The sequence below is a fragment of the Microtus pennsylvanicus genome, chromosome 9 (genome assembly GCF_037038515.1).
Source record: "Microtus pennsylvanicus isolate mMicPen1 chromosome 9, mMicPen1.hap1, whole genome shotgun sequence".
Lineage (NCBI taxonomy): Eukaryota > Metazoa > Chordata > Mammalia > Rodentia > Cricetidae > Microtus > Microtus pennsylvanicus.
The window spans coordinates 73,371,984-73,384,412 of NC_134587.1; the positions used below are offsets into that span (position 1 = coordinate 73,371,984).

The following is a 12,429-nucleotide window of genomic DNA, read 5'->3' on the forward strand; positions in this document are numbered from 1 at the left end:
GTTCTCCCTCCTTCCGCTCCTCATTGGGACCTTGGGAGCTCAGACTAGTGCTCCAGTGTGGGTCTCTGTCTCTATCTCCATCCATCACCAGATGAAGGTTCTATGGTGGTATGCAAGATATTCGCCAGTATTGCTATAGGATAGGGTCATTTCAGGTTGCCTATCCTCAGCTGCCCAAGGGGCTAACAGGGGACATCACCATGGGTTCCTGGGAGCCCCTCTAGGGTCAAGTCTCTTGCCAACCCTAAAGTGGCTCCCTTAACTAAGAATTGTGGTTCCGTGCTCCCTTGTCCAACCTTCCTTTATCCCAATCCTCCTGTTTCCCCAAGTTCCCACCTCCTTCCCTTCTAACTTTTCTCTCCCCATCTCCCCTTACCCCCATCCCACCCCACCCCCAAGATCCCAATGTTCTCCCCGGCAATTTTGTCTACTTCCCATAGCCAAGAGGATAAATATATGTTTTTCCTTGGATTCACCTTCTTATTTAGTTTCTTTAGGTTCACCTATTGTAGACTCCGTGACCCTTATTTATGGCTAGAAACCAATTATGAGTGAGTACATCCCATGTTCATCTTTTTGGGTCTGGGTTACCTCACTCAGGATAGTGTTTTCTATTTCCATCCATTTGCATGCAAAATTCGAGAAGTCATTGTTTTTTACCGCAGCATAGTACTCTAATGTGTATATATTCCATACTTTCTTCATCCATTCTTCCATTGAAGGGCATCTAGGTTGTTTCCAGGCTCTGGCTATTACAAATAATACTGCTATGAACATAGTTGAACAAATGCTTTTGTCATATGATAGGGCATCTCTTGGGTATATTCCCAAGAGTGGTATTGCTGGGTCCAGGGGTAGGTTGATCCCGAATTTCCTGAGAAACCGAAACACTGACTTCCACAGTGGTTGCACAAGATTGCATTCCCACCAGCAATGGATGAGGGTACCCCTTCCTCCACAGCCTCTCCAGCAAAGGCTATCCTTGGTGTTTTTGACTTTAGCCATTCTGACAGGTGTAAGATGATATCTCAGAGTTGTTTTGATTTGCATTTCCCTGATTGCTAAGGAAGTTGAGCACGACCTTAAGTGTCTTTTGGCCATTTGAACTTCTTCTGTTGAGAATTCTCTGCTCAGTTCAGTGCCCCATTTTTTAATTGGGTTAATTAGCATTTTAAAGTCTAGTTTCCTGAGTTCTCTATATATTTTGGAGATCAGACCTTTGTCTGTTGCGGGGTTGGTGAAGATCTTCTCCCAGTCAGTAGGTTGCCTTTTTGTCATAGTGAGAGTGTCCTTTGCTTTACAGAAGCTTCTCAGTTTTAGGAGGTCCCATTTATTCAATGTTGCCCTTAATGTCTGTGCTTCTGGGGTTATACACAGGAAGAGATCTCCTGTGCCCATCTGTTGTAGGATATTTCCCACTTTCTTTTCTATTAGGTTCAGTGTGTTCGGGCTGATATTGAGGTCTTTAATCCATTTGGACTTGAGTTTTGCAAGGCACTTATATCTAAGAAAGCGATGTATATACCTGAACTTAAAAGTACCATATTTAAAAAGGATAATTATGGGAATCTTCAGTGATTCTTTCTTTCTTTTTCTTTTTTAATTGGAAAATGTGGTTTATTAGTGAACTTCAGGGGGCATTCTTATGCTATTTCTTCTTGAGGAAACACTGCCAATTATAAGTCATACAATCACAGCAAAGTTTTCAGGCGGCAACTGGGAGGCTGGTTTGTATCATACACGTGAGCAGAGTGTATATTGAGCGACAGTATTTCTTTCTAGTTTTAAGGCAGATTTGTTCAGCATTGTGTTCTCACGGTGTGGCATAGTAGGTGATCACAAACGGAACCCCTCCAGCTCTAGTGACAACAACACACACTGTCAGGAACAGAGGACAGAGCCTTTCTAGCTCTTCTGTTACCATTTAAAACACAAATTCTTCATTTATATTTATATATTACTGTATCAAAACACATTTTAACAGACTTCAGAGCTCTTTAAATGCTTCAGATTATAGTCATCCATTGGAAAAAATTCTATATGGAATATTCACTTCCGATCAGTTCCTCACTGGGATTTCAGGATTCTGTCAGAAAGGAAGAAGTCCTTCAGTGCAATGTAGACCATTTGACCTCAGTCCACTCACGGTCTTTTTTCAAGGTTGCTTAATTTTACTTTCGTATCTTGGTTTTTGTTTGCTTGATTAATTTCTTTTAGTATATCCTCGGGTAAGGCAGGCTGATATCTGTATAAGTAGCCATATGGACGAAGATGATACATGAGGTATTCTAATTCATACATAGTTGTCGAATCGACATAGTGAAAAGAAACTGCAATATCAGAACAGCAACCAGGACCCTCTACAGGAGGATAATAGTTGTAGTTCCAGTACCAAAATGTTTTCGGTAGATAACCTTTGATCAAGTGGTGTTCTGGTACAAACGGGTGAAAAGTTTCTTTTCCAGTGGTGTCTCTGGAATCTCCAGCTTCTACGTTTATAATTTCCATGCACCTTCCCAGGGCTAAGTCTTCAATGGAGGAACTATGTGTACATTTCTCTGTTTTAAATGCATCTACAAATCTTCTCAAGGCTTCTTTGCTTAGTACATATCCTGCTCCTCCACTCATGTATCCCTGCTTCACATAGGGCTTAAACCTTCTCCCAAAGTAAATGGGTTGTTCAGGGTTATACTTTGACAGAAGCCATCTCAGATTGTCCAGTATGACATATGTGTCATCATCTGCTTTCATAAACCAATCAGCATCTTCTAAATTATGGTCATACACATACTGAAAAGCTTTAATTGTTTTCCAGTAGAGCTGCTCTCTGCCTTCTTTGGTTTTCAATCCCACAGTAGGGAAGTCTTGATTTTCTTCTGAACTCATAAATAATACTTTATTACAACGCTGGGCCCATGTAGCTTTGACATGTTTGGCCTTTTTCTCTAGATTTTGAGGGCTTGTCATAACCCAACAAAGAATTTTAACTTTCTGATAGAGGTTCTCAGCAATGTCCGTGTTCTCATCTTTATGTTGGCTAGAGTCTGCATTGAAGTCCACTTGTCCCTTGAGGTGACTGTGTCCATTATCATCTAAATGTCCAGCATGAGGGTCATTATGAAGCATACTAGGCTGGGTGTCACCTTCCTCTCCCAACAAAATACTGAACAGTTGAGAACATAAAAAAAAATCCTATTGCTGATCCACAGAGGAAGATTAAAAAATTCAGCCAAGATTTAGAGGCCATTTCCCGAGAGTGTATTTCTGACATCAGTCGCGGCTCCCTCTAGCCCCTCCCGGAGGCGGGGAGGAAGACGACGCGACCCTCGACCTTCGCTGCCCCGGCCGGCCGCACGGGCACGGGCCGCTAGCCAGGGCCGCCCGCGGCCACCCAGATCATCCCCCGGCGGCGGGGGCGGCGGCGGCGGCGGCCGAGGCGGGCCCCCAGTGATTCTTTCTTTATGTTAGAGGACCGTGCCTAGATGCTGGCATCTGACACCATCTGTTAAAGGTTATAGAGGGACAGTGCAAATCCTTTTTTTTTTGTTCTTTAACAATTTCATCCCTATATAGTGCATTATGATAATTATCCCCACCCTTTATTATCCACACTTTACCCATGTCAACTTCCTATCATTTCAACTAATCTCTTCTAGAGAAAAGAGGCGTGGCACATCTATGAGCACTTAATTTTTGACAAAGAAGTTAAATGTATAAAATGGAAAAAATAAAGCATATTCAACAAATGTTGCGGGTAAAACTGGTTGTCGATGTGTATAAGAATGAAAATAGACCCATATCTATCACCATGCACAAAACTCAAGTTCAAATGGATCAAAGACCCCAACATAAATCCATCCACACTGAACCACAAAGAAGAGAAAGTGGGAAGTACCCTTGAATGCATTGGCACAGGAGACCACTTCCTAAATATAACCCAGCAGCACAGACACTGAGAGAAACAATTAATAAATGGGACCTCCTGAAACTGAAAAGCTTCAGTAAAGCAAAGGACACAGTCAACAAGATAAAATGATAGCCTACAGAATGGGAAAAGATCTTCACCAACCCCACATCAGACAGAGGACTGAGCTCCGAAATATACAAAGAACTCAAGAAACTAGACATCAAACTACCAAATAATCCAATTAAAAATGGAATACAGATCTGAACAGAAAATTCTCAACAGAACCCAAAGAAAAACATATAGGCATCCTCCTGAATATTAACCTTCATCAGGCGATGAAAGGAGACAGAGACAGAGACCCACATTGGAGTACCGGACTGAAATCCCAAGGTCCAAATCAGGAGCAGAAGGAGAGAGAGCACGAGCAAGGAACTCAGGACTGCGAGGGGTGCACCCACACACTGAGACAATGGGGGATGTTCTATTGGGAACTCACCAAGGCCAGCTGGCCTGGGTCTGAAAAAGCATGGGATAAACCTGGACTCGCTGAACATAGCGGACAATGAGGACTACTGAGAACTCAAATGAGGACTACTGAAAACTCAAGAACAATGGCAATGGGTTTCTGATCCTACTGCACGTACTGGCTTTGTAGGAGCCTAGGCAGTTCGGATGCTCACCTTACTAGAACTGGATGGAGGTGGGGGGTTCCTTGGACTTTCCACAGGGCAGGGAACCCTGATTGCTCTTCGGGCTGAGGAGGGAGGGGGACTTGATTGGGGGAGGGGAGGGAAATGGGAGGCAGTGGGGGGGAAGAGACAGAAATCTTTAATAAATAAATAAATTAAAAAATAAAATAAAAAAATAAAATAAAAAAGAAAGAAAATTCTCAACAGAAGAATCCCAAATGGCCAAAAGACACTGAAGGAAATGCTCAATATCCTTAGTCATCAGGGAAATGCAAATCAAAACAACTCTGAGATACCATCATACACTGATCAGAATGTTAAAATCAAAATCACGGATGACAGCCTATGCTGGAGAGGATGTGGAATAAGGGGAGCACTCCTCCATTGCTGGTGGGAGTGCAAACTTGTTCAGCCACTGTGGAAATCAGTATGGTGACTCCTCATAAAATTAGGAATCAGTCAGCCTCAATACCACCTTTGGGCATATACCCAAAGGATGCACAATCACATCACAAGGACATGGGCTCAACTATGTTTATAAAAGCATTATTCATAATAGGCAGGACCAGTCTGATGTAGGATTTCCCTCTGTATGCTGTGAATATGTTTCATGGCCTTTGGTTAATAAAGAAGCTGCATTGGCCTATGGTAGAACAGAATACATCAAGGTGGGAAATCCACGCAGAAATAGAGGAGCAAAGAAAATGGAGTGAGGCAGACAACGTGAAGCTGCTGAAGGAGAAAGATGCCAGAATCTTACCAGTAAACCACCCTCGTGACGATACACAGATCAATAGAAATGGGTTAATTTAAGATGCAAGAGTTAGTTAGAAATATGTCTGAGCCATTAGTCAAACAGTGTTATAATTAATATAGTTTCTGTGTGATTATTCAGGTCTGACTGACTGGGAAATGAATGCACAGTCTTTGATTACACCATCCTGAGTGAACTAACCAGACTCAGAAAGACAAATATCATATGTACTCCTCACTCATAAGTGGATACCAGGCATAAAGCAAAGGATAACCAGCCTACAGTCCACAACCCCAGAGAAGTTAGAACCCTCTTCCAGAAACAGATGGAAGCAGATGGAGAGATTCACAACTAACCACTGGGCTGAGCTCCAGGTGAAGATAGGGACAAACCATAATATAAACAAAGGGATCAAGACCATGATGGGGAAGCCCATAGAATCAGCTGACATGAGCTAGGGGGAGATCACTGACTTCAGACTGACAACTGAGGCACCTGCATAGGACTGAACTAGGCCCCCTGAATACAGGTGACAATGGTGTGGCTTGGGCAGGGTATGGGGCCACTGGCAGTGGGACCAGGATCTAACTCTAATGCGTGAACTAACTTAGTGGAGCCCATTCTCTGTGTAGAGATACCTTGTTCAGCCTAGGCACGGGGTGGGGAGAGGACCTTGGTCCTGCTCAATGAGGAAAGAGGATGGTCATAGTTGCCTTCCCAGGGGAGACCTTAATCTCTCTGAGCAGCGGATGGGTGGCAGGGTTGGGGGCTTGGGGGAGTAGGAGAAAAGGAGAAGAGAAAGGAGGGGGAACTGGGATTGGGATACAAAAATTAATCAGTTAATTAATAATAAAAAGAAAGAAAGTTTTTTTTCTTTAAGACAGGGTCTCTCCGTGTAGCCCTGCTGTTCTGGAATTCCCTATGTAGACTAGTGTGTCCACAAACTCACAAAGATTCTCCTGCTTCTTTCTTCCCAGTGCTCAGATAGAAGGTGTGCCACACCATGCTGGGATAAAATGTTCCTGAGAGTCTTTTGGTGGTGGCAGTAGTGCTATTAGAGTTGGGAGCCAAACAGGTGACAATTGAGTGAGAAGTGCGTCTTGTGCCCTTAATGAGTTATTGATTTTAGCTGCTGCAAACTAAAATCAAACCAGTTTTTTAAATTTAAAGTGCTTAATTGCTGATGGAATTTTATGGAGAGCTCAACAAACAAGAGTTTAATGAAGGCTTATTTTTCCATGTTTTGTAGACTTCAAGGTCATGAGCTGAGTTCTGAGCCTTACCATGGGATTCCTGATGGGGAGATACTGAGGAAGGTAATCAAGTGTCAGTTCTAGAGTTGGGAGTACAGCTCAGTGCTAGACTGGTTTGCCTGCTATGCCTGAACCTTAGAGTTAACACCTGGCCACAAGTCAAACAAGTCGGGTGGTGGTGGTGTAACTTTTAATCCCAGAACTCGGGAGGCAGAGGCAGGTGAATCTTTGAGTTTGAGGCCAGCCTGGTCTACACAGAGAGCGAGCTGCTTGGATATTTTGCTTTTAATTTAATGCTGGGATTAAAGGCATGCACCATCACTGCCCGGCCCTGCCCATTTTTTTTTTTTTATGTAGGCCCTTAGTGATAGGAACTTGCCTCTTAGAACCGATTTACCAATTTCATTATACCCCACCCATAAGTTTGAATATGATGTGTATTTATTTTTATTCAATTCTAGGAAGTTTCTTTTTCAATTTCTGTCTTGACCTGTTTTTCATTCATTAGTGAGTCGTTCAGTTTCCACGAGTCTATAAACTTTCTCTTGTTGATATCCAGCTTTAATCCATGGTGGCCACATAGGATGTAGGGTGTTATTTCAATTTTTTTTCTATCTGTTGAGACTTGAGACTTGCTTTGTGTTCAAGTGTGTGGTCAGTTTTGGAGGAAGATCCATGAGATGCAGAGAAGAAGGTGTTTGTGTTTGGGTGGGCTGTTCTGAAATGTCTGTTAGGGCCACTTGGTTTATGATGTCAGTCAACTCCAGCATTTCTCTGAATGACCTGTGTATTGCTGAGAACAGGGTACTATCAGTGTGTGAGGGTTAACATGTGATTTCAGATGTAGTAGTGTTTCTTTTGTGAGCATAGGTGCCCTTGTGTTGGGTTCATAGATGTTAGGAATTGCAAGATCTTGGTGGATTTTTCCTTTGATGAAAATGGAGTGTCCTACCCTATCTCTTCTGATTAGTTTTGGTTTGAATTCTATGTTGTCAGATATTAAAATGACTACACAAGCTTGCTTCTTAGGTCCATTCACTTGAAATATCTTTTCCTGCCCTGTTACCCTGAGATTATGACTGTCCGCAATATTAAGGTGTGTTTTTGGATGCTGCAGAAGGATGGATACTGTTTTTGCAACCATTCAGCTGTTACTCTGTGTCTTTTTATTGGGGAAATTGAGACCATTGATGTTGAGAGATATCAATGAACATCGTTGATTTCTGTTATTTTCCTGTTGTGGGGTGTATGTGTCCCCTCTTTTGATTTACTAGTCTGATATTATTTATTCCCGGTATTTTTATGAGTATGGCCAACCTCTTTAGGTTAGTTTCCCTTCTAGTACCTTTGTAGGGCTGGGTTGTAAATAGATATTGCTTAAGTTTAGTTTTAGCATGAAATGCCTTAGTTTCTCCACCAATGTGAATGGCAGTTTTACTGGGTATTGTAGTCTGGGCTGCCATCTGTAGTCTTTTAGAGTCTGTAGTACATCTGATCAGACCTTTCTGGCTTTTAGAGTCTCCATTGTAAAGTATGGTTTTATTCTAATATGTCTGTCTGCCTTTATATGTTACTTGTCTTTTCCCCTTGTAGCTTTTAGCATTCTATTTTCCGTACCTTTAGTGTTTTGATTTTTAATGTGCCGAGGGTACTTTCTTTCCTGGTCCAATCTATTTGGTGTTCTGTCTGCTTCTTGTACCTTGGTAGGCATCTCCTTCTTTAGGTTGGTGAACTTTTCTTCTTTTATTTGCTTTAAAATATTTTTTTTTCTGAGACTTTAACCTGAGTTTCTTAAATATAGGACAACGTCACTTGCAGAATCAGAGAATTTGACTTCTTCTTTTCTCATTTGAATTCCTTTTAATTTTTCTCTTTGTTTTATTGTTATAGGTAATAAAATGCTATTGAGAATTATATGGAATATGAGTGGAGACAGGGAGCATCCGTGTCCTCTTCTAGGTGGTGGATGTAATGGTCTCAGGTTTCCCTCCATGTAATATAATGACTACAGGCTTGTCACAGATAGCACTTCTGACAATGAGGTTCATTCTCTCCATTCCTTGTTTCTTTGAGGGGAATTTTTTATTAAAAAAATTTGAGCATCGTAAAAGAACTTTTCTACGGCAATTGAGATGATTTTTGTCCTTAAATCACAGGTGAAATTACACTTTTTGATTGCCATATTTTGACTTTGCATCCCTGGAATGAAACCAGCTTGTTCAGGGTGTGTGCTCTTCTTAATGTGTTTATGAAATCAACTTGTAAGAATTTTATTTATAGGGCTGGAGAGATGGCTCAGTGGTTAAGAGCATTGCCTGCTCTTCCAAAGGTCCTGAATTCAATTCCCAGCTACCACATGGTGGCTCACAACCATCTGTAATGAGATCTGGTATCCATTTCTGGCCTGCAGGCATACAGACAGAATATTGTATACATAATAAATAAATATTTTTAAAAAAAGAATTTTATTTATAAGTTTTCTATCTTAGTAATACAAAATATTTTGCATTAATTAGAGAAATTAGTCTATAGTTTTCTTTCTCTGTTGTGTCCTTTTCTGATTTTAAAACCCCAGTAATGCTGGCTTCATAGAGTGAGTTTAGTAGTAGTGTTTCCCTAAAATATAATTGTATCAGTTCCCTTTGATTTCTCTTGTGTCCCCACACTGTTTCTCCTTCTGAAACTCATGGCCATCCTTAACCATTCAGGGAGCTCATCCCTGGGGAAAACGAATATAGTCTCAGCAGTTGTTAAATGCTTCTAGCTCTTCATCTAGGATTGGAGACCCATGTCATTCCTCCATCCCTATCCATGTTGGTATGTCAACTGGTGTTACTGTTAAGGTTTTGTTTAAGAAGCCATATTGATAAGACCCACTGCCTTTTACAGGGCAGTTTAAAGAGCATGGGTGTTAGCCTTGGGAAAATTGGCCAGTCAATCTATCTGGTCATGAGCTTCTCTGTGTTGTGAGTACTGTTCCAGTCTCACTGAGTGCTGTGGATTTAAATTGTTTTTCTCATCTTTTTTGTTTTATTACCTGTTTTTAATTCTTTTGGGCAAATACAATACAGTAAGACTGCTTGGTTATATAGCAAGTCTATGGCTAACTAAAAAAAATTAAAACTAGACCAGGACCAAGAAATCTGTTGTGAGATTATGTCTTCTAGAAATGACGGGGAAGTCCCACTAATGACACCTTAACAATATGGCTTCTAAACAGGATCTGAAAAACTACACCTTTAGACATCTTATCATAGAAGGGAGAAATTTCATAGAACCCCATCCCTAAAAGAACTCCAGATATCAAAGGATTACTGAGAGGAGAATTGGTCATTCCTAGGGATAAGCCCCCCATTGATTATCCGATGCAAAGTGGTCTTTCCAAAAATCATGCACACATAAGCAACGCTCAACAGACTCTGCAGGTTTCGCCTATTTATTTGGGTATTTTTACATATATGTAACAATAATGAAGAGAAAGGTCATGATTTTGATAGGAAGCCAAGAGGGGAACACAGAACTGAATAAAGGGAGGAAAGAGAGTGAAGAAATGATGTGATTACATTTTAATTTAAAATATATTTAGAAATAAAAATTTTAAATGTCTTCTTTGATAGTTTCACACACACACATGTGTGCATGCATGCACATGCACTCACACACATGATGCACTTTGATCATATTCCAGTGTCAGTGAACACAGTGTATGCTTTCAATCTTTCAAAACATTTTAGGTTTGTTTGTTTATCTATATATTTGTTTATTTTCATTCAGGGTTGGTTTATATTGGTATGTATTTCTTGAGCACTTGCAAAGCTTGTGTTCTGATAAAGAGTGATTTTCTTTTTTATTGCTTTATAAATAATACCATTCAAAATTTTCACCTCCTCCCCTCCTCCCATTTCCTTCCCCTCTCCCCTCCCCCTCCAACCCCAAGAGAGGACAGGGTACCCTGCCCTGTGGGAAGTCCAAGGCCCTCCCCTCTCCCTCCAGGCCTAGGAAGGTGTGTATCCAAACAGACTAGGATCCTAAAAAGCTAGTACATGCAGTAGAATCAAATCTCAGTGCACAAAGAATAAAGAAGCAGAGAGGGAAATCAGAGAAAGATCACCTTTCAAGATAGCTACACATAGCATAAAGTATCTCTGGGTAACACTAACCAAGAAAGTGAAAGATCTATTTGACAAGAACTTTAAGTCTTTGAAGAAAGAAAATGAAGAGGATACCAGAAAATGGAAGGATCTCCCATGCTCTTGGATTGGTATGATCAACATAGTAAAAATGGCAATTCTACCAAAGGCAATCTATAGATTCAATGCAATCCCCATCACAATCCCAACAAAATTCTTCACAGACCTTGAAAGAACAATAATCAACTTTATATGGAAAAACAAAAAACCCAGGATAGCCAAAGCAATCCTATACAATAAAAGTACTTCCGGAGGCATTACCATCCCTGACTTCAAACTTTATTACAGAGCTACAGTAATGAAAACAGCTTGGTATTGGCATAAAAACAAAGACGTTGGCCAATGGAATAGAATCGAAGACCTGGATATTAACCCACAAACCTATGAACACCTGATTTTTGACAAAGGAGCTAAAATTATACAATGGAAGAAAGAAAGCATCTTTAACAAATGGTGCTGGCATAACTGGATGTCAACCTGTAGAAGAATGAAAATAGATTCATATCTATCACCATGCACAAAACTCAAGTTTAAATAGATTAAAGACCTCAATATAAATAAAGAGTGATTTTTAAGTAAAATAAGATTCTATTGGTTGGTAGTTAAATTCTCAGCAGTGTTTATTTTTATCTAATGCTCTGTCAATGTTTAAGCAGTGTTGTCAACTTCAGATGTGACGACTTCTGTCTGTCCTGTCTGTCCTATTATTATTTTCCTTGCATATAGCTCTACCATTTGGTGCTTACTCGGAATTACTATGTTTTCTTGGCAAAATGCCCCTTTGGTCATTATATAATGACCCTCTATATGGTTGGCTTTGAAGTATACCTTATTTCAAGTCAATGTAGGAGTTAGAGATTGCTCTTTGATCAATGTTTGCATGATACCTCTTTTTATGTTATTTTACAGTCAATATGTGTTTATTATTGCCTTTATAAGTATTTCTTTGTAAGTATTTCAAATGACATAACTTGTAGTTTGGAGTATACTTTTGGCCTTTAATATAATTGTATATGTACAATTTGGTAATCACATATGGAGCCAGGGAGATGGCTCGGTGGGTAAAGCGCTTGTCTTACAAATGCGTGGGCCTGAGATGAGTCTTTAGAACTCACATGAAAAATAAAAGCCTACGTGGTAATGTATGCTCATGATCCCAGAAGTGAGGAGGTGGCAAATGAAGAACTTGAGCTTGCTGTTGAGCCAGCATGGTCTATTTGGCAAGTTCTAAGTCAGGGAGAGTCCCTGTATCAAAACCCAATCAACCAACAAAACCGAAGCCTCCAAAGCAAGAGGAATAGACAGTGCCACGATTGTCGATTTGCCAAGTTGATTCGGCAAGAGAATGGAATCTGAGCCAGGCAGTGGTCATTTTTCTTGTGTTTACCTTTTTAATTTTTGTTTTGGAAAACATAGGGTAACGAATGCATTGACTATTTTAAGTGCCCAGTTCACTAGCATTAAAAACATCCATACTACTATGCAACCCACCACCATCTGCCTCTAGAAAATTTCATCTTCCCAAAGTAAAACTCTGAATGAAATCTGTTTCCTCCTCCTCCGAGCACTTGGCAACCAAACTTCTGTTTGCTGCATTGAAGTGCAATGGCTCTGGGTACCTCATAGAAATAGAAGG

At 40.5% G+C, this 12,429-nt stretch overlaps 1 pseudogene; it reads right to left on the reverse strand.

Moving 5' to 3' along the window:
* Nucleotides 1-1,973: 1,973 nt before the first annotated feature.
* LOC142856893 (glycoprotein-N-acetylgalactosamine 3-beta-galactosyltransferase 1 pseudogene) lies at nucleotides 1,974-3,361 on the reverse strand (annotated as a pseudogene).
* Nucleotides 3,362-12,429: the final 9,068 nt, after the last annotated feature.